The sequence below is a fragment of the Arachis hypogaea genome, chromosome 19 (genome assembly GCF_003086295.3).
Source record: "Arachis hypogaea cultivar Tifrunner chromosome 19, arahy.Tifrunner.gnm2.J5K5, whole genome shotgun sequence".
NCBI lineage: Eukaryota > Viridiplantae > Streptophyta > Magnoliopsida > Fabales > Fabaceae > Arachis > Arachis hypogaea.
In genome coordinates, this window is record NC_092054.1 from 100,306,583 (window position 1) to 100,326,192 (window position 19,610).

The following is a 19,610-nucleotide window of genomic DNA, read 5'->3' on the forward strand; positions in this document are numbered from 1 at the left end:
AAAAATAATGCCAAAAAGCGTATAAATTATCCGCTCATCAGCGTTCAACTCCAAGAGAAGCCTCTACACGTGTAAAGCTCAATGCTCAGCCCAAGCACACACCAAGTGGACCCCAGAAGTGGATTTCTGCATTATTTACTCATTTCTGTAAACCCTAGTAACTAGTTTAGTGTAAATAGGACTTTTTATTATTGTATTCCAAGTCTTGGTCACTCTGGTTCCCATCTGGGGCCGAGACTAATGAACTCCATTATCACATATGTATTTTCAATGGTAGAGTTTCTATACACCATAGATTAAGGTGTGGAGCTCTACTGTTCCTCATGAATTAATGCAAAGTACTATTGTTTTTCTATTCAATTCAAGCTTATTCCTATTCTAAGATGTTCATTCGCAACCAAGAACATGATGAATGTGATGATTATGTGACACTCATCATCATTCTCACTTACGAACGTGTGCCTGACAAATACTTCCGTTCTACATGCAAACAAGCTAGAATGAGTATCTCTTAGGTATCTAGTATAGGAGACTGAGTCTGAGATATTAGAGTCTTCGTGGTATAAGTTAGAACCCATGGATGGCCATTCCTGAGATCCGGAAAGTCTAAACCTTGTCTGTGGTATTCTGAGTAGGATCTGGGAAGGGATGGCTGTGACGAGCTTCAAACTCGCGAGTGCTAGGCGTAGTGATAGACGCAAAAGGATATTAAATCCTATTCCAGTATGATCGAGAACCGACAGATGATTAGCCATGCAGTGACAGCACATTGGACCATTTTCACAGAGAGGATGGGATGTAGCCATTGACAACGGTGATGCCCTACATAAAGCTTGCCATGGAAAGGAGTAGGAATGATTGGATGAAGACAGCAGGAAAGCAGAAGTTCAAGAGGAACGAAAGCATCTCTATACGCTTATCTGAAATTCTCACCAATGAATTACATAAGTATCTCTATCCTAGTTTATATTTTAATTATGTTTTTATTATCAATTCACCATAACCATTTGAATCCGCCTGACTGAGATTTACAAGGTGACCATAGCTTGCTTCAAGTCGACAATCTCTGTGGGATCGACCCTTACTCACGTAAGGTTTATTACTTGGATGACCCAGTGCACTTGCTGGTTAGTTGTGTGGAATTGTGACAAAGTGTGATTCACGTTTAAGAGCACCAAGTCTTTGGGAGCCATTGTTGATGATCGCAATTTCGTGCACCAAGCTTTTGGCGCCGTTGCCGAGGATTGTTCGAGTTTGGACAACTGACGGTTCATCTCGTTGCTCATATTAGGTAATTTTATTTTAATTTTAAGCTTTTTGTTTTTATTATTCTTATTTTCAAAAAAAAATAAAAATAAATATTTTCAAAAATATATTTTATTCAGAATTTTTAAGAATGAATTCTAGTGTTTCATGATGATCTGTTGAATCCTGGCTGGCTGTAAGCCATGTCTAATCTTTTGAACCGGGGTTTCAACTTATCATCACAAGAGCTTTTTGATCTTCACCCATTTGCCAGTTACACACATAGTTGTTGTATACATGGGAGGTATCAATATCTGCTGAAGCTTGGCTGGCCATTGGCCATGTCTAGTGTTTTGGACCGGAGCTTTCACTGAAAGCTTGGCTGGCTAGTAAGCCATGTCTGATTCCTGGACTGGAGCTTTAGACTAACATTGCAAGATTCCTGGAATTCCTATTAAAAATTTTGAAATCCTTATTTTCTTTTTCAAAATAATTTTCAAAAAATACAAAAAAAATTAATAAAATCATAAAACCAAAAAAAATAATTTTATATTTCTTGTTTAAGTTTTGTGTCAGTTTTTAAGTTTGGTGTCAATTCCATGTTTTTTTTTTAAATTTGTGCATTTTTCGAAAACTCATGCATATGTTCTTCATGATCTTCAAGTTGTTCTTGACAAGTCTTCTTGTTTGATCTTCGTATTTTCTTGTTTTGTGTCTTTTCTTGTTTTTCATATGCATTTTCAATTTGTTAGTGTCTAATTATTGAAAATTTCTAAGTTTGGTGTCTTGCATGTTTTTCTTTTCTTAAAAATTTTCAAAAATAAGTTCTTGGTGTTCATCTTGACATTCAAAGTGTTCTTGGTGTTCATCTTGACATTCATAGTGTTCTTGCATGCATCATTTGTTTTGATCCAAAACTTTCATGCATTGAGTCTTTTTTCATGTTTTTCTCTTCCATCATTAAAAATTCAAAAATAAAAAAAATATCCTTCCTTTTTTCTCTAATAAATTTTCGAAAATTTGAGTTGACTTTTTCAAAACATTTTAAAATTTAGTTGTTTCTTATGAGTCAAGTCAAATTTTCAATTTAAAAACCTTATCTTTTTCAAATCTTTTTCAAAAGTCAAATCTTTTTCATTTTTCTTTCATAATTTTCGAAAATTTCAAATTGATTTTCAAAAATATTTTTCTTATTTTGTTCATATTTCAAAATCTTTACTAACCATTAATGTGATTGATTTAAAAAGTTTTTAAGTTTGTTACTTGCCTAGTAAGAAAGGTTCAATATTTAAACTCTAGAATCATATCTTTTTAGTTTCTTGTTAGTCAAATAATCAACTTTGATTTCAAAAATCAAATCTTTTGAATTTTTTTTTTCAAATCTTTTTTCCAAAATAAGTTTCAATCACATCTTTTTCAAAATTAATTTCAAAATATTTTCTAACTTCTTATCTTTTCAAAATTAAATTTCAAATCCTTTTCAACTAATCCTATCTTTTTGTTTCAATCATATCTTTTTCAAAACTACCTAATTTTCGAAAATCACCGTCCCTCTTTTTCAAAATTCCTTTTAATTAACTATTTATTTTAAATTTTAATTTGATTCAATTTTATTTTTCTTTTTAAATTTTCGAATTTTTATTTTAAGTTCAATTTAAAAATAAAAATACTTTTATTTTAATTTATTTAATTTTCGAATTCTCTCATCTTTCATTCCCTTCTATTTATTTATTCATCTACTAACACCCCTCTTTCACCCAAGAATTCGAACGCATTCCTCTCCCTTGTGTTTGGATTCTTATCTTTTCCTTCCTCCATTATTCTCTTCTTATACTTACATAAGGAATCTCTATACTGTGACATAGAGGATTCCATATTTTCTGTTCTCTTCTTTTTCATATGAGCAGGAACAAGGATAAGAACATTCTTGTTGAAGCTGATCCTGAACCTGAAAGGACTCTAAAGAGGAAGCTAAGGGAAGCTAAAGCACAACTCTCTGGAGAAAATCTGACAGAAATTTTCGAAAAAGAAGGAGACATGGCCAAAAATAATAACAATGCAAGGAAGATGCTTGGTGACTTTACTGCACCAAATTCCAATTTACATGGAAGGAGCATCTCAATCCCTGCCATTGGAGCAAACAATTTTGAGCTGAAACCTCAATTAGTTTCTCTGATGCAACAGAACTGCAAGTTTTATGGACTTCCATCAGAAGATCCTTTTCAGTTCTTAACTGAATTCTTGCAAATCTGTGATACTGTTAAGACCAATGGGGTTGATCCCGAGGTCTACAGGCTCATGCTTTTCCCGTTTGCTGTAAGAGACAGAGCTAGAATATGGTTAGATTCTCAACCTAATGATAGTCTGAACTCTTGGGATAAGCTGGTCACAGCTTTCCTAGCCAAGTTCTTTCCTCCTCAAAAGCTTAGCAAGCTTAGAGTGGATGTTCAAACCTTCAACCAGAAAGAAGGTGAATCCCTCTATGAAGCTTAGGAGAGATACAAGGAACTGACCAAAAGGTGTCCTTCTGACATGCTTTCAGAATGGACCATCCTGGATATATTCTATGATGGTCTGTCTGAGTTATCAAAGATGTCATTGGACCATTCTGCAGGTGGATCCATTCACCTAAAGAAAATGCCTGCAGAAGCTCAAAAACTCATTGACATGGTTGCAAATAACCAATTCATGTACACTTCTGAAAGGAATCCTGTGAGTAATGGGACGCCTATGAGGAAGGGAGTTCTTGAAATTGATACTCTGAATGCCATATTGGCTCAGAATAAAATATTGACTCAACAAGTCAATATGATCTCTCAGAGTCTGAATAGATTGAAGGGATCATCCAACAGTACTAAAGAGGCATCTTCTGAAGAAGAAGCTTATGATCCTGAGAACCCTGCAATAGCAGAGGTGAATTACATGGGTGAACCCTATGGAAACACCTATAATCCCTCATGGAGAAATCATCCAAATTTCTCATGGAAGGATCAACAAAAGCCTCAACAAGGATTTAATAATGGTGGAAGAAACAGGTTTAGCAATAGCAAACCTCTTCCATCATCCACTCAGCAACAGACAGAGAATTATGAGCAGAACCCATCTAGCTTAGCAAATATAGTCTCTGATCTATCTAAGGCCACTGTGAGTTTCATGAATGAAACAAGGTCCTCCATTAGAAATTTGGAGGCACAAGTGGGCCAGCTGAGTAAAAGGGTCACTGAAACTCCTCCTAGTACTCTCCCAAGCAATACAGAAGAAAATCCAAAGAGAGAGTGCAAGGCCATTGATTTGACCATCATGGCCGAACCTACAAGGGAGGAGGAGGACGTGAATCCTAGTGAGGAAGACCTCCTGGGACGTTTAGTGACCAATAAGGAGTTTCCCTTTGAGGAACCAAAGGAATATGAGGCTCATCTAGAGACCATAGAGATTCCATTGAACCTCCTTTTACCATTCATGAGCTCTGATGACTATTCATCTTCTGAAGAAGATGAAGACATTGCTGAAGAGCAAGTTGCTCAATATTTAGGAGCAATCATGAAGCTAAATGCCAAATTATTTGGCAATGAGACTTGGGAGGATGAACCTCCATTGCTCATCAAGGAACTGAATGCATTGGATAGGCAGAAATTACCTCAAAAGAAACAGGATCCTGGCAAATTCCTAATTCCCTGTAACATAGGCACCATGACCTTTGAGAAGGCTCTGTGTGACCTAGGGTCAGGAATAAACTTAATGCCACTCTCTGTAATGGAGAAACTTGGGATCCCTGAGGTGCAAGCTACCATAATCTCATTAGAGATGGCAGACAACTCCAGAAAATAGGCTTATGGACTAGTAGAGGACGTGTTAGTAAAGGTTGAAGGCCTTTACATCCCTGCTGATTTCATAATCCTAGACACTGGGAAGGATGAGGATGAATCCATCATCCTTGGAAGACTCTTCCTAGCCACAGAAAAAGCTGTGATTGATGTGGACAGAGGAGAATTGGTCCTTCAACTGAATGAGGACAACCTTGTGTTTAAAACTCAAGGATCTCCTTCTGTAACCATGGAGAGGAAGCATGAAAAGCTTCTCTCACTGCAGAGTCAACCAAAGCCCCCACAGTCAAACTCTAAGTTTGGTGTTGAACCCCCACATTCAAACTCTAAGTTTGGTGTTGGGAGGTCCCAACAATGCTCTGCACATCTGTGAGGCTCCATGAGAGCTCACTGTCAAGCTATTGATATTAAAGAAGTGCTTGTTGGGAGGCAACCCAATGTTATCTAATTATATTTAGTTATTTTCTATTGTTATTTTATGTTTTCTTTAGGTTGATGATCATGTGAAGTCACAAAAACTACTAAAAAATAAAAAAACAGAATGAAAAATAGAATGAAAAACAGCACACCCTGGAGGAAGAGCAGTCTGGCGTTAAACGCCAGAAACAAGCATCTGTTTGGCGTTTAACGCCAGAAACAAGCATCTGCCTGGCGTTAAACGCCAGGATTGCACAGCAAGGGCGTTTTACATGCCTAATTAGAGCAGGGATGTTAAGTCCTTGACCCCACTTGATCTGTGGACCCCACAGGATCCCCATCTTTTCTTCTCTCCTCTTCACACCTTTTCATAACCCTCTTCCCCAAATACCCTTCACCAATCACCTCAATCACTCTTCTCCATCACCTCTTCACCATTCACATTCATCCACTTTTCCCCATAAACCCCACCTACCTACAAAATTCAAAATCTTTTCCCTCCCAAACCCAACCCTAATGGCCAAACCCTAACCCTCCCCACACTCCTATATAAACCCCTCATTCCTTCTTCATTTTCACACTACACAACCCTCTCTTATTCCCCTTGGCCGAATACACCCCTCTCTCCCTCTCCTAAATTTCTCTTCTTCTTCTCCTTCTGTCTTTCTTCTTTTGCTCGGGGATGAGCAAACATTTTAAGTTTGGTGTGGTAAAAAGCATTGCTTTTTCTTTTTTCATAACCATCAATGGCACCTAAGGCCAGAAAATCCTCAAGAAAGAGGAAAGGGAAGGCAATTGCTTCCACCTCTGAGTCATGGGAGATGGAGAGATTCATCTCAATGGTCTATCAAGACCACTTCTATGAAGTTGTGGCCAAGAAGAAAGTGATCCCTGAGTTTCCTTTCAAGCTCAAAAAGAATGAGGATCTGGAGATCCGACTTGAGATCCAAAGAAGAGGTTGGGAAGTTCTCACCAACCCCATTCAACAAGTCGGGATCTTAATGGTTCAAGAGTTCTATGCAAACACATGGATCACTAAGAACCATGATCAAAGTGTGAACCCGAATCCAAAGCATTGGCTCAGCATGGTTCGGGGAAAATACTTAGATTTCAGTCCGAAAAATGTAAGGCTGGCATTCAACTTGCCAATGATGGAAGAAATCGCACGCCCCTACACTAGAAGGGTCAACTTTGATCAATGGTTGGATCAAGTCCTCATGGACATATGTGTAGAAGGAGCTCAATGGAAAATTGACTCATGAGGCAATCCGGTTCAATTGAGAAGACTGGACCTTAAGCATGTAGCTAGAGGATGGTTAGAGTTTATTCAACGCTCAATCATTCCTACTAGCAACCGGTCTGAAGTTACTATAGACCGGGCCATCATGATCCATAGTATCATGATTGGGGAGGAAGTGGAAGTTCATGAGATCATACCTCAAGAACTCTACAAGGTGGCTGACAAGTCCTCTACTTTGGCAAGGTTAGCCTTTCCTCACCTCATTTGCCACCTCTGCAATTCGTCTGGAATTGACATAGAGGGAGACATCCTTATTGAAGAGAACAAGCCCATCACTAAGAAAAGGATGGAGCAAACAAGAGAGCATGGATCTCAACAAGAGCATAAGGAAATTTCCCACCATGAAATCCCTGAGATACCTCAAGGGATGCACTTCCCTCCATAAAACTATTGGGAGCAAATCAACACCTCCCTAGGATAATTAAGTTCCAATATGGGACAACTAAGGGTGGAACACCAAAAGCACTCCATCATTCTCCATGAGATTAGAGAAGATCAAAGAGCTTTGAGGGAGGACCAACAAAGGCAAGGAAGAGACATAGAGGAGCTCAAAAGCACCATTGGTTCTTCAAGAAGAGGAAGACGCCATCCTCACTAAGGTGGACTCATTCCTTAATCTCCTTGTCTATTTATTTTACTGTTTTTTGATTTTTGAGATTTATGTTTTATTTATGTTTGTGTCTTTACTATATGATCACTAGTGTCTAAGTGTCTATGCCTTAAAGTTATGAATATGAATCCATCACCTCTCTTAAATGAAAAAATGTTCTAAAAACAAAGAACAAGAAGTACATGGTTTTGAATTCATCCTTGAAACTAGTTTAATTATTTTGATGTGGTGACAATACTTTTTGTTTTCTGAATGAATGCTTGAACAGTGCATATGTCTTTTGATATTGTGGTTTATGAATGCTAAATATGTTGGCTCTTGAAGAATAAGAAAAAAGGAGAAATGTTATTTGAAGATTTGAAAAATTATAAAAATGATTCTTGAAGCAAGAAAAAACAGTGAATACAAAAGCTTGCGAAAAAAAAGGAAAAAAGAGAAAAATAGCGAAAAAAAAAGAAAAAGAAAAAACAAGCAAAAAAAGCCAATAGCCCTTAAAACCAAAAGGCAAAGGTAAATAAAAAAGATCCAAGGCTTTGAGCATCAGTGGATAGGAGGGCATAAAGGAATAAAATCCTGGCCTAAGCGGCTAAACCAAGCTGTCCCTAACCATGTGCTTGTGGCGTGAAGGTGTCAAGTGAAAACTTGAGACTGAGCTGTTAAAGTCAAGGTCCAAAGCAAAAATAGAGTGTGCTTAAGAACCCTGGACACCTCTAATTGGGGACTTTAGCAAAGCTGAGTCACAATCTGAAAAGGTTCACCTAATTAGGTGTCTGTGGCATTTATGTATCCGGTGGTAATACTGAAAAACAAAGTGCTTAGGGCCACGGCCAAGACTCATAAAGTAGATGTATTCAAGAATCAACATACTGAACTAGGAGAATCAATAATACTATCTGAATTCTAAGTTCCTATAGATGCCAATCATTCTGAACTTCAAGGGATAAAGTGAGATACCAAAACTATTCAAGAGGCAAAAAGCTACTAGTCCCGCTCATCTGATTGGAGCTAAGTTTCATTGATATTTTGGAATTCATAGTATATTTTCTTCTTTTTATCCTATTTTATTTTCAGTTGCTTGGGGACAAGCAACAATTTAAGTTTGGTGTTGTGATGAGCGGATAATTTATACGCTTTTGGCATTGTTTTTACATGCTTTTCAGTATGATTTAGTTAGTTTTTAGTATATTTTTATTGGTTTTTAAATAAAAATAACATTTCTGGACTTTACTATGAGTTTGTGTATTTTTCTGTGATTTCAGGTATTTTCTGGCTAAAATTTAGGGACTTGAGCAAAAATCAGATTTAGAGGTTGAAGAAAGACTGCAGATGATGTTGGATTCTGACCTCCCTTCACTCAAAGTGGATTTTCTGGAGCTACAAAACTCCAAATGGCGCGTTATTAATTGCATTGGAAAGTAGACATCCAGGGCTTTCCAGCAATATATAATAGTCCGTACTTTGCCCGAGTTTAGATGACGCAAACTGGCGTTCAACGCCAGTTCCATGCTGCATTCTGGAGTTAAACGCCAGAAATAGGTTGCAAAGTGGAGTTAAACGCCAGAAATAGGTTACAAACTGGCGTTCAACTCCAAGAGAAGCCTCTACACGTGTAAAGCTCAATACTCAGCCCAAGCACACACCAAGTGGGCCCCAGAAGTAGATTTCTGCATCATTTACTCATTTCTGTAAACCCTAGTAACTAGTTTACTATATAAATAGGACTTTTTATTATTGTATTCAAAGTCTTGGTCACTCCAGTTCCCCTCTGGGGCCGAGACCAATGAACTCCATTATCACTTATGTATTTTCAACGGTAGAGTTTCTACACACCATAGATTAAGGTGTGGAGCTCTGCTGTTCCTCATGAATTAATGCAAAGTACTATTGTTTTTCTATTCAATTCAAGCTTATTCCTATTCTAAGATGTTCATTCGCACCCAAGAACATGATGAATGTGATGATTATGTGACGCTCATCATCATTCTCACTTACGAACGCGTGCCTGACAAATACTTCCGTTCTACATGCAAACAAGCTAGAATGAGTATCTCTTAGGTATCTAATACAGGGGACCGAGTCCGAGATATTAGAGTCTTCGTGGTATAAGTTAGAACCCATGGATGGCCATTCCTGAGATCCGGAAAGTCTAAACCATGTCTGTGGTATTCCGAGTAGGATCTGGGAAGGGATGGCTGTGACGAGCTTCAAACTCGCGAGTGCTGGGCGTAGTGACAGACGCAAAAGGATAGTAAATCCTATTCCAGTATGATCGAGAACTGACAGATGATTAGCCATGCAGTGACAGCGCATTGGACCATTTTCATAGAGTGGATGGGATGTAGCCATTGACAGCGGTGATGCCCTACATAAAGCTTGCCATGGAAAGGAGTAGGAAAGATTGGATGAAGACAGCAGGAAAGTAGAAGTTCAAGAGGAACGAAAGCATCTCTATACGCTTATCTGAAATTCTCACCAATGAATTACATAAGTATCTCTATCCTAGTTTATATTTTAATTATGTTTTTATTATCAATTCACCATAACCATTTGAATCCGCCTGACTGAGATTTACAAGGTGACCATAGCTTGCTTCAAGCCGACAATCTCCGTGGGATCGACCCTTACTCACGTAAGGTTTATTATTTGGACGACCCAGTGCACTTGCTGGTTAGTTATGCGGAGTTGTGACAAAGTGTGATTCATGTTTAAGAGCACCAAGTCTTTGGGAGCCATTGTTGATGATCGCAATTTCGTGCACCACACATCAAGCCTTGAGATGTCACTTTGTCCTCTTGTCAACGTTGCCAATTTGATGCCGACTATAGACTATTATATATGGTTAGAAAGATCTGAATGTCAGCTTTCCAACCCAACTAAAATCACCTCAATTGAATATCTACAACTCAAGTTATGCTCCTTTGACGGGGACAGGGTCGCTAGCGTCGGTGTGCAACGTTGGAGGCAACGTTGGCACACCAACGTTGGGAACATTGCCAAATTTGGAATCTCAAACGTGCTGTCCACCCCCATACTGTTATATATTATTGGAAAGCCCTGAATTTCTACTTTTTAATGCCGTTGGAAGCGTATCATTTGGAGCTCCACAGCTCGAGTTATACTCCATAGAAGATGCAGAGGTCAGCTAGCCTTACTATAGGTTGGTACCATGTCCGTTTATGCACTTTTCGGGGTAGTTTTCTCCCTCAATTTTATTGTCCACCATGTATTGCCATATATTTTTGGAAAGCTCTCGATTCCTACTTTCCAATGCTTTTGGAATCACCTCATTTGGATCTCTGTAGCTCATGTTATTCTTCTTGAAAGTATACCTCTTCAGGCTGTGGGGAGCGACGTTTCCAGAAACATTGGAGCACCAACTTTGGCTCCAACGTTGCTTCCCTTTGCCTCCTTTCATGGCCTTCTTGTTGCCTCTTTGCCTTTGGTGCACGAATTGTAAATCACACTTTTCACAACTCGTACCACTAACCAGCAAGTGCACTAGGTCGTCCAAGTAATACCTTATGTGAGTAAGGGTCGATCCCACGGAGATTGTTGGCTTGAAACAAGCTATGGTTATATTGTAATTCTTAGTCAGGATATAAATGATAATTCTTAATTTCAATAGGAAAAAGTAAAAGAGCATCAAATAAATACTTGTTATGCAGTAATTGAGAACAGATTGAGGTTTTAGAGATGCTTCGTCTTCTGGATCTCTCCTTTCCTCCCATCTCCTTCTTCACATGCGCAAGGCTCCTTCCATGGCAAGCTGTATGTTGGTGGATCACCGTTGTCAATGGCTACCATCCATCCTTTCAGTGAAAAGGGTCCATGTACATGGCTAATCATCTGTCGGTTCTCACTTGGGTTGGAATAAGATCTATTGATACTTTTGCGTCTGTCACTACGCCCAATACTTGTGAGTTTGAAGCTCATCATAGTCATCCCTTCCCGGATCCTACTCAGAATACCACAGACAAGGTTTAGACGTTCCGGATCTCAGGGATGCTGCCAAATGATTCTAGCTTTTACTACAAAGACTCTGGATTAAGGGATTTGAACGCTCTGTTGTCAGGAGAGGCAATCAAACTCCTGAACTAGGAGCCCAAGAGATATACACTCAAGCTATTACAGATAGAACGTAAGTGGTTGTCAGGCACGCATTCATAGGTTGAGAATGATGATGAGTGTCACAGATCATCACATTCTTCACGGTTAGGTACGAGTGAATATCTTAGAATAGAAACAAGCGTGTTGAATAGAAAATAGAAGTAATTGCATTAATTCATCGAGACATAGCAGAGCTCCTGACCCCCAATCATGGAGTTTAGAGACTCATGCTGTAGAGATACAATGTAAAACGTGAAAATGTCATGAGATCCAAAATAAATCTCTAAAAGTAGCTTTTATACTAAGCTAGTGACCTAGGTTTACAGAAATTAAGTAAACTAAGATAGATAGTGCGAAAATCCACTTCCGGGGCCCACTTAGTGTGTGCTTGGGCTGAGCATTGAAGCTTCCATGTGTAGAGACTTTTTTTGGAGTTAAACGCCAGGTTGTAGCCTGTTTCTGGCGTTTAACTCTGGTTTGCAACCTGTTTCTGGTGTTTAACGCCAGAATAGCGTAAAGACTTGGCGTTAAACGCCAATTTTCGTCGTCAAAGCTTGGGCAAAGTATGGACTATTATATATTGCTGGAAAGCTCTGGATGTCTACTTTCCAACGCAATTGAGAGCGTGCCTATTGGGCTTCTGTAGCTCTAGAAAATCCTCTCCGAGTGTAGGGAGGTCATAATCCAACAGCATCTACAGTCTTTTTTCACCCTGAAATCACAGAAAAACACACAAACTCATAGTAAAGTCCAGAAATATGATTTTTTGCATAAAAACTAATAAAAATATACTAAAAAGTACCTAGATCCTACTAAAAACTATATGAAAATACCCCCAATAAGCATATAAAATATCCGCTCATCACAACACCAAACTTAAACTATTGCTTGTCCTCAAGAAACTAGATAAATAAAACAGGATAGAAAGAAAATCAAGAGGCAATAACATCTCAGAGTTTTATATGAAGCTCAAATTCTCATTAGATGAGCGGGGCTAGTAGCTTTTTGCTTCCGAACAGTTCTAGCACCTCCATTTATCCTTTAAAGTTCAGAATGATTGGCATCTATTGGAACTCATAATTCAGATAGTGTTATTGATTCTCCTAATTTAGTATGTTGATTCTTGAACACAGCTACTTTATGAGTCTTGGCCATGGCCCTAAGCACCTTGTTTTCTAGTATTACCACCGGATACATAAATACCACAGACATATAAATGGGTGAACCTTTTTAGATTTTGACTTAGCTTTGCTAAAATCCCCAATTAGAGGTTTCCAGGGTTCTTAAGCACACTCTTTTTACTTTGGATCACGACTTTAACCGCTCAGTCTCAAGCTTTTTACTTGACACCTTTACGCCACAAGCACATAGTTAGGGACAACTTGGTTTAGCCACTTAGGCCAGAATTTTATTCCTTTGGACCCTCCTATCCATTAATGCTCAAAGCCTTGGATCCCCTTTTTTATTACCCTTGCCTTTTGGTTTAAAGGGTTACTGACTTTTTTTTTCACTGCTTTTTCTTGCTTTAAGAATCAATTTCATGATTTTTAGATTATCAATAACATTTCTCTTTTTCATCATTCTTTAAGAGCCAACAATTTTAACATTCATAAACAACAAATTCAAAAGACATATGCACTGTTCAAGTATTCATTCAGAAAACAAAAAGTATTGCCACCACATATAAATAATTTGAATTTTTCTTATTAAAAACTCGAAAATAAAATTGCTTTCTTATTCTAAAAATCTGCTATTTTATTCATGTTCAATGATGAAAAAAAAGATAAATTATAACTTATTTGGGGAGTAAGAATAAAAATAAAGATACTAATTACTACTACTCATATAACTTCTAAGGTAGATTTCTAATAGTAAAAATTATCACAGAGTTAAGACTAAGATTAGAACTCAACAACCTTTATTTTAGGAGATGGATGCTCCTTTAGTCTGTGGGGTGCTTGGCCCTTCAAGAGACAGCTTCTGGCGCTTCAGGTCCTGTATCTCACGCCCCTGCTCCTCTTGTTCCTTCAGCAGTTTGCAGAGCATGCTATTTTGAACTTGCTGTTCTTCTTTCAGTTGATCCATAGCTTCTTGCAACTTGGTGACAGATGCTTCTAGGCGGGTCCAGTAGTCAATTTGAGGGATTTCTGGGAGGAACTCCTGTGCCCTCCTTTTGATGGAGTTATCCTGCACTTGTTGTCCCTCTATTAACTTTTTGGTGATTGATTGCTCGACTGAGATATACTCATCCACTCCCATCTTCACCCCAGCATCTTTGCATAGCAGCGAGATTAGGTTTAGGTAAGCCAATTTAGCGTCAGTGGAGTTCTTGTTTGCAATTGTGTAGAGCTCACAAGAAATCAGATGATGAATCTCCACTTTATTTTCCAGCAAAATGCAGTGGATCATCACTGTTCTTTTGACAGTGACTTCAGAGCGGTTGCTGGTGGGCAGTATAAGAACGCCCAATGAAGTCCAGCCAGCCCCTAGCAATTGGTTTGAGATCTCCTCTCTTGAGTTGATTTGGGACACCCTTTGCATTGGTTATCCACTTGGTTCCAGGGATGCATATGTCCTCTAGAACTTGGTCTAAGCACTTATCAAGTCTCACCATTCTCCTATTAAAGGATTCTGGATCATCTTGTAGTTGAGGCAGCTTGAAGACCTCTCTTATTTTGTCCTGGTGGAAGTACATAATCTTCCCTCTGACCAAGGTTCGAAAGGTATAAAAGGCGGCTCTAGTTAATCTCTACTTATCTGTTTGCCACAGATTTGCGTAGAATTCCTGAACCATGTTTTTACCCACCTTTGTCTCAAGATTAGCCAGAATTTCCCAGCCTCTGTTTCGAATCTGCTCTTGGATCTCCGGATATTCGTCTTCTTTCAGATCGAATTTAACTTCTGGGATCACTGATCTTAGACCCATTATTTTGTAGTAATGGTCTGCATATTCTTTGGTTAAGAACCTCTCTTGATTCCAAAGTGGTTTTGGAATATTTTCTTTCTTGCCTCTTGAAGTGGTTTATTTTCCTTTAGGAGCCATGATCTTAGTGAGTCTTAGCTAAGTGATCACAAAAAGCACACCAAACTTAGAGGGTTACTTGTCCTCAAGTAAAAGAAAGGAAAGGAGAGGAATAGAAGGAGAGACAAATTCGAATTGTGGAGGAGAGGGGGTGGCCGAATGTGAATTTAAAGAGGAGGGGGTGGGTTCAAAAATTTTGAAAAAGATATGCTAGAAGATATGATTTGTAAAAAGATAATTATGATATGCAAAAGATGTAGTTTTGAACTTGAAAAGATAAGAGAGAGATTTGATAAAGATAAATCTAATTTTTGAAAAGATAGAATGATGATTTGAAAAAGATTTGAAAAGAATTTAAAAAGATAGATGAGTTTTGAAAAAGATTTGAAAAGAAGTTGAAGAAGAATGAAGAAAGATTTTTTTTGAAATTGAAATTGAAAGATGATAATTTGTAACATGTTTATGCAATAAATTATGGATGAAATCATGAAAATTTGAAAAACATTGAGTTGGAAAACAAAACTTCCTCTCCTCCACCATCTTGGCATTAAACGCCCAACTGCTGCTTGTTTTGGGCATTTAACGCCCATCTGTAGCTTCTTTTGGGCGTTTAACGCCCAGCTGTAGCTTCTGGCTGGCGTTAAACGCCAGAAATCTTTTGTCACTGGGCGTTTTTCTGAACGCCCAGGATGCTGCAAGTTTGGCGTTAAACGCCCAGAATGGCACCCATTCTAGTGTTTAACGCCCCAAAAGGTATCTTTACTGGCATTAAACGCCCAGTAGAAGCTTCTTTTGGGTGTTTAATGCCCAAATATACCTCTTACTGGCATTTTCTTGCCAGTGAGCTCCTTTTCCCTGTTTTGTGCTTTGAATCCTTCTGTAGCTCTGTGAACTTATGCAATTGATACTTTACCTTGAGGATTATTTATATTAAACTCGTATAATTATTATTTAAATAACAAATAAGCTTTGCTAATGGCTAGGTTGCCTTCCAGCAAGCGCTTCTTTATTGTCTTTAGCTAGACCTTGCTGAGCTTTTAATCTAGCCTCAGCTTTGAGCATTCTTGCTCAACATTGCCTTCAAGATAATGCTTGATTCTCTGTCCATTAACAATGAACTTCTTATTAGAGTCAATATCTTGAAGCTCTACATACCCATATGGTGACACACTCGTAATCACATATGGTCCCTTCCACCGAGATTTTAGTTTATCGAGGAACAATCTGAGCCTAGAGTTGAACAGCAGAACTTTCTGTCCTGGCTCAAAGACTCTGGGTGACAGTTTCTTGTCATGCCACCTTTTTGCTTTCTCCTTGTAAATTTTTGCATTTTCAAAAGCATTGAGTCTGAATTCCTCTAACTCATTCAACTGGAGCAATCTTTTCTCTCCAGCTAAATTGGCATCAAGATTTAGGAATCTGGTTGCCCAGTAGGCCTTGTGTTCCAGTTCCACTGGCAAATAACACGCTTTCACATACACAAGATGGTATGAAGAAGTCCCTATGGGAGTCTTGAATGCTGTTCGGTATGCCCACAGAGCATCATCCAGACTTCTTGCCTAATCCCTTCTACGGGTAATTACAGTCTGTTCCAGGATTCTTTTTAGTTCTCTATTAGAGACTTCAGCTTGTCCATTTGTCTGTGGATGATATGGAGTTGCTACTTTGTGGCTAATTCCATATCAGACCATAGCAGAGTAAAGTTGTTTATTGCAGAAGTGAGTGCCCCCATCACTGATTAATACTCTAGGGACACCGAACCTACTGAAGATATATTTCTGGAAGAACTTTAAAACTGTCTTAGTATCGTTAGTGGGTGTTGCAATTGCCTCTACCTATTTAGATACATAGTCTACTGCCACCAGAATATACGTGTTTGAGTATGATGGTGGGAAAGGCCCCATGAAGTTAATACCCCATACATCAAACAACTCAATCTCTAAGATCTCTTGTTGAGGCATGGCGTAACCATGAGGTAGATTACCCGCTCTCTGACAGCTGTCATAGTTACGTATGAACTCTTGGGAGTCTCTATAGAGAGTAGGCCAGTAGAAGCCACATTGGAGAACCTTGGAGGCTGTTCGCTCACCTCCGAAATGGCCTCCATATTGTGATCCATGGCAATGCCATAAGATCTTCTGTGCCTCTTCCTTGGGCAGACACCTACAGATTATTCCATCTGCACATCTCTTAAAGAGATATGGTTTATCCCACAAGTAGTACTTTGCATCAGTAATTAATTTTTTTGTTTGCTGCTTGCTGTACTCTTTGGGTATGAATCTTACAGCTTTATAGTTTGTAATATCTGCAAACCATAGTATTTCCTAAATGGCAAACAATTGCTCATCCAGAAAGGTTTCAAAGATCTCAATAGAGGGGGAGGATGCCCCTTCTACTGGTTCTATCTGGGATTATCAGCCACTTGGTTCACTGTTTCTTTTCTGTCTCTTATTTCTATATCAAACTCTTGCAGAAGCAACACCCATCTTATGAGCCTGGGTTTTGAATCCTACTTTGTAAGTAGATATTTAAGAGCAGCATGGTCAGTGTACATAATCACTTTTGATCCTACTAAGTATGATCTAAACTTGTCAATGGCATAAACCACTGCAAGCAGCTCTTTTTCTGTGGCTGTGTAATTTTTCTATGCATCATTTAAGACACGGCTAGCATAATAAATGACATGCAGAAGCTTGTTATGCCTCTGTCCCAATACTGCACCAATGGCATGGTCACTGGCATCAAACATTAGCTCGAATGGTAATGTCCAGTCTGGTGCAAAGATAACAAGTGTTGTGACCAACTTAGCTTTCAGAGTTTCAAACGCCTGTAGAAACTCTGTGTCAAACACAAATGGTGTGTCAGCAGCTAGCAGATTGCTCAGAGGTTTTGCAATTTTTGAAAAATCCTTTATAAACCTCCTATAGAATCCTGCATGCCCCAGAAAGCTTCTAATTGCCTTAACATTGGCAGGTGGTGGTAATTTTTCAATTACTTTTACTTTAGCTTGATCCACCTCTATTCCCTTGTTTGAAATTTTATACCCAAGGACAATTCCTTCAGTCACCATAAAGTGACATTTTTCCCAGTTTAAAACTAGGTTGGTCTCTTGGCATCTTTTCAGAACAAGTGCTAAATGGTTAAGGCAGGAGCTGAATGAGTCTCCAAATACTGAAAAGTCATCCATGAAGACTTCCAAAAATTTCTCTACCATATCAGAGAAGATAGAGAGCATGCACCTCTAAAAGGTTGCAGGTGCATTGCACAGACCAAAAGGCATCCTTCTGTAGGCAAACACTCCAGAAGGACATGTGAATGCTGTTTTCTCTTGGTCCTGAGGATCTACTGCAATTTGGTTGTAACCTGAATAGCCATCCAAAAAGCAGTAATATTCATGACCTGCTAGTCTCTCTAGCATCTAGTCTATGAATGGTAAAGGAAAGTGATCCTTCATGGTGGCTGTATTGAGCCTTCTGTAGTCAATACACATACGCCACCCTGTAACTGTTCTTGTAAGAACCAGTTCATTCTTTTCATTATGAACCACTACCATGCCTCCCTTCTTGGGGACAACATGGACAGGGCTCACCCAGGGGCTATCAGAAATAGGATAAATAATCCCAGCCTCCAGTAACTTGGTGACCTCTTTCTGCACCACCTCCTTCATGGCTGGATTTAGCCGCCTCTGTGGTTGAACTATTGGCTTAGCATCGTCCTTCAATAGGATCTTGTGCATGCATCTTGTTGGGCTGATGCCCTTAAGATCACTTATGGACCATCCAAGAGCTGCCTTGTGTGTCCTTAGCACTTGAAGTAGTGTTTTCTCTTCCTGTGGATTTAAAGCAGAGCTTATGATCACCAGAAAAGTGTTACCTTCTCCCAGAAATGCATATTTCAGGGATGGTGGTAGTGGTTTAAGCTCAGGTTTAGGAGGTTTCTCCTCTTCCTGAAGAATTTTCAGAGGCTCTTTTATTTCCTCTGATTCCTCCAAATCAGGCTGAACATCTTTAAAGATGTCTTCTAGCTCTGATTCGAGACTCTTAGCCATGTTAATCTTCTCTACCAGGGAGTCAATAATATCAACACGTATACAGTCTTTTGATGTGTCTGGATGCTTCATTGCCTCAACAGCATTCAGCCTGAACTTATCCTCATTGACTCTCAAAATCATTTCCCCTTTTTGGATATTAATAAGGGTTCGTCCAGTTGCTAGGAAAGGTCTTCCTAGAATGATAGTTGCACTCTTGTGCTCCTCCATTTCCAGCACTATAAAGTCAGTAGGAAAGGCAAATAGCCCAACCTTGACAATCATGTCCTCAATTATGCCTGATGGGTATTTAATGGAGCCATCAGCAAGTTGAAGACATATCCGGGTTGGTTTGACTTCTTCAGTCAAGCCAAGCTTTCTGATAGTGGATGCAGGGATTAGATTGATACTTGCCGCAAGGTCACATAGGGCTGTCTTGGTACAAATACCCTCTAATGTGCATGGTATCATAAAGCTTCCGGGATCCTTAAGCTTTTCTGGTAAGCTTGTTAGGATGACTGCACTGCATTCTTCAGTGAGAAAAACTTTTTCTTTTTCTCTCCAATCCTTCTTATGACTTAAGATCTCTTTCATGAACTTAGCATAAGAGGGAATTTGCTCAAGTGCTTCTGCAAACGGAATCTTTATTTCAAGAGTCCTGAGATAGTCTGCAAAGCGGAAAAATTGTTTATCCTATTCCGCTTGGCGGAGTTTCTGAGGATAAGGCATTTTGGCTTTATATTCTTCAACCTTAGTTGCTGCAGGTTTATTTCCTACAGAGGCAGGTTGAGAAGCCTTCTTGAGGGAGTTATTATCAGCACTTGCAGGTGTCTGATCCCTCATTGGTGTTTGAACGACAGGACTGGACGTGGATTGGGCGTTTAACGCCAAATTCCTGCCCTTTTCTGACCTTTGAACGCCAGAACTGGACATGGATTGGGAGTTTAACGCCAGTTTTTCACCCGTTTCTGGCGTTTGAACGTCAAACTTATTCCTCTCTGGGCTCTTACAGTCCTCAGAGGAATTTTGTGTAGCAGGTCGCTCATCCTCTGTCAGTT

The 19,610-nt window shown here is 39.0% G+C and overlaps 1 non-coding gene across 1 annotated transcript; it reads right to left on the minus strand.

The window, feature by feature from the left end:
• Positions 1 to 3,675: 3,675 nt before the first annotated feature.
• LOC112780840 (small nucleolar RNA R71) lies at positions 3,676 to 3,783 on the minus strand. The gene has a single exon (XR_003191651.1). It is a non-coding gene; the product is annotated as a small nucleolar RNA R71 (small nucleolar RNA).
• Between the last annotated feature and the right edge of the window lie 15,827 nt (positions 3,784 to 19,610).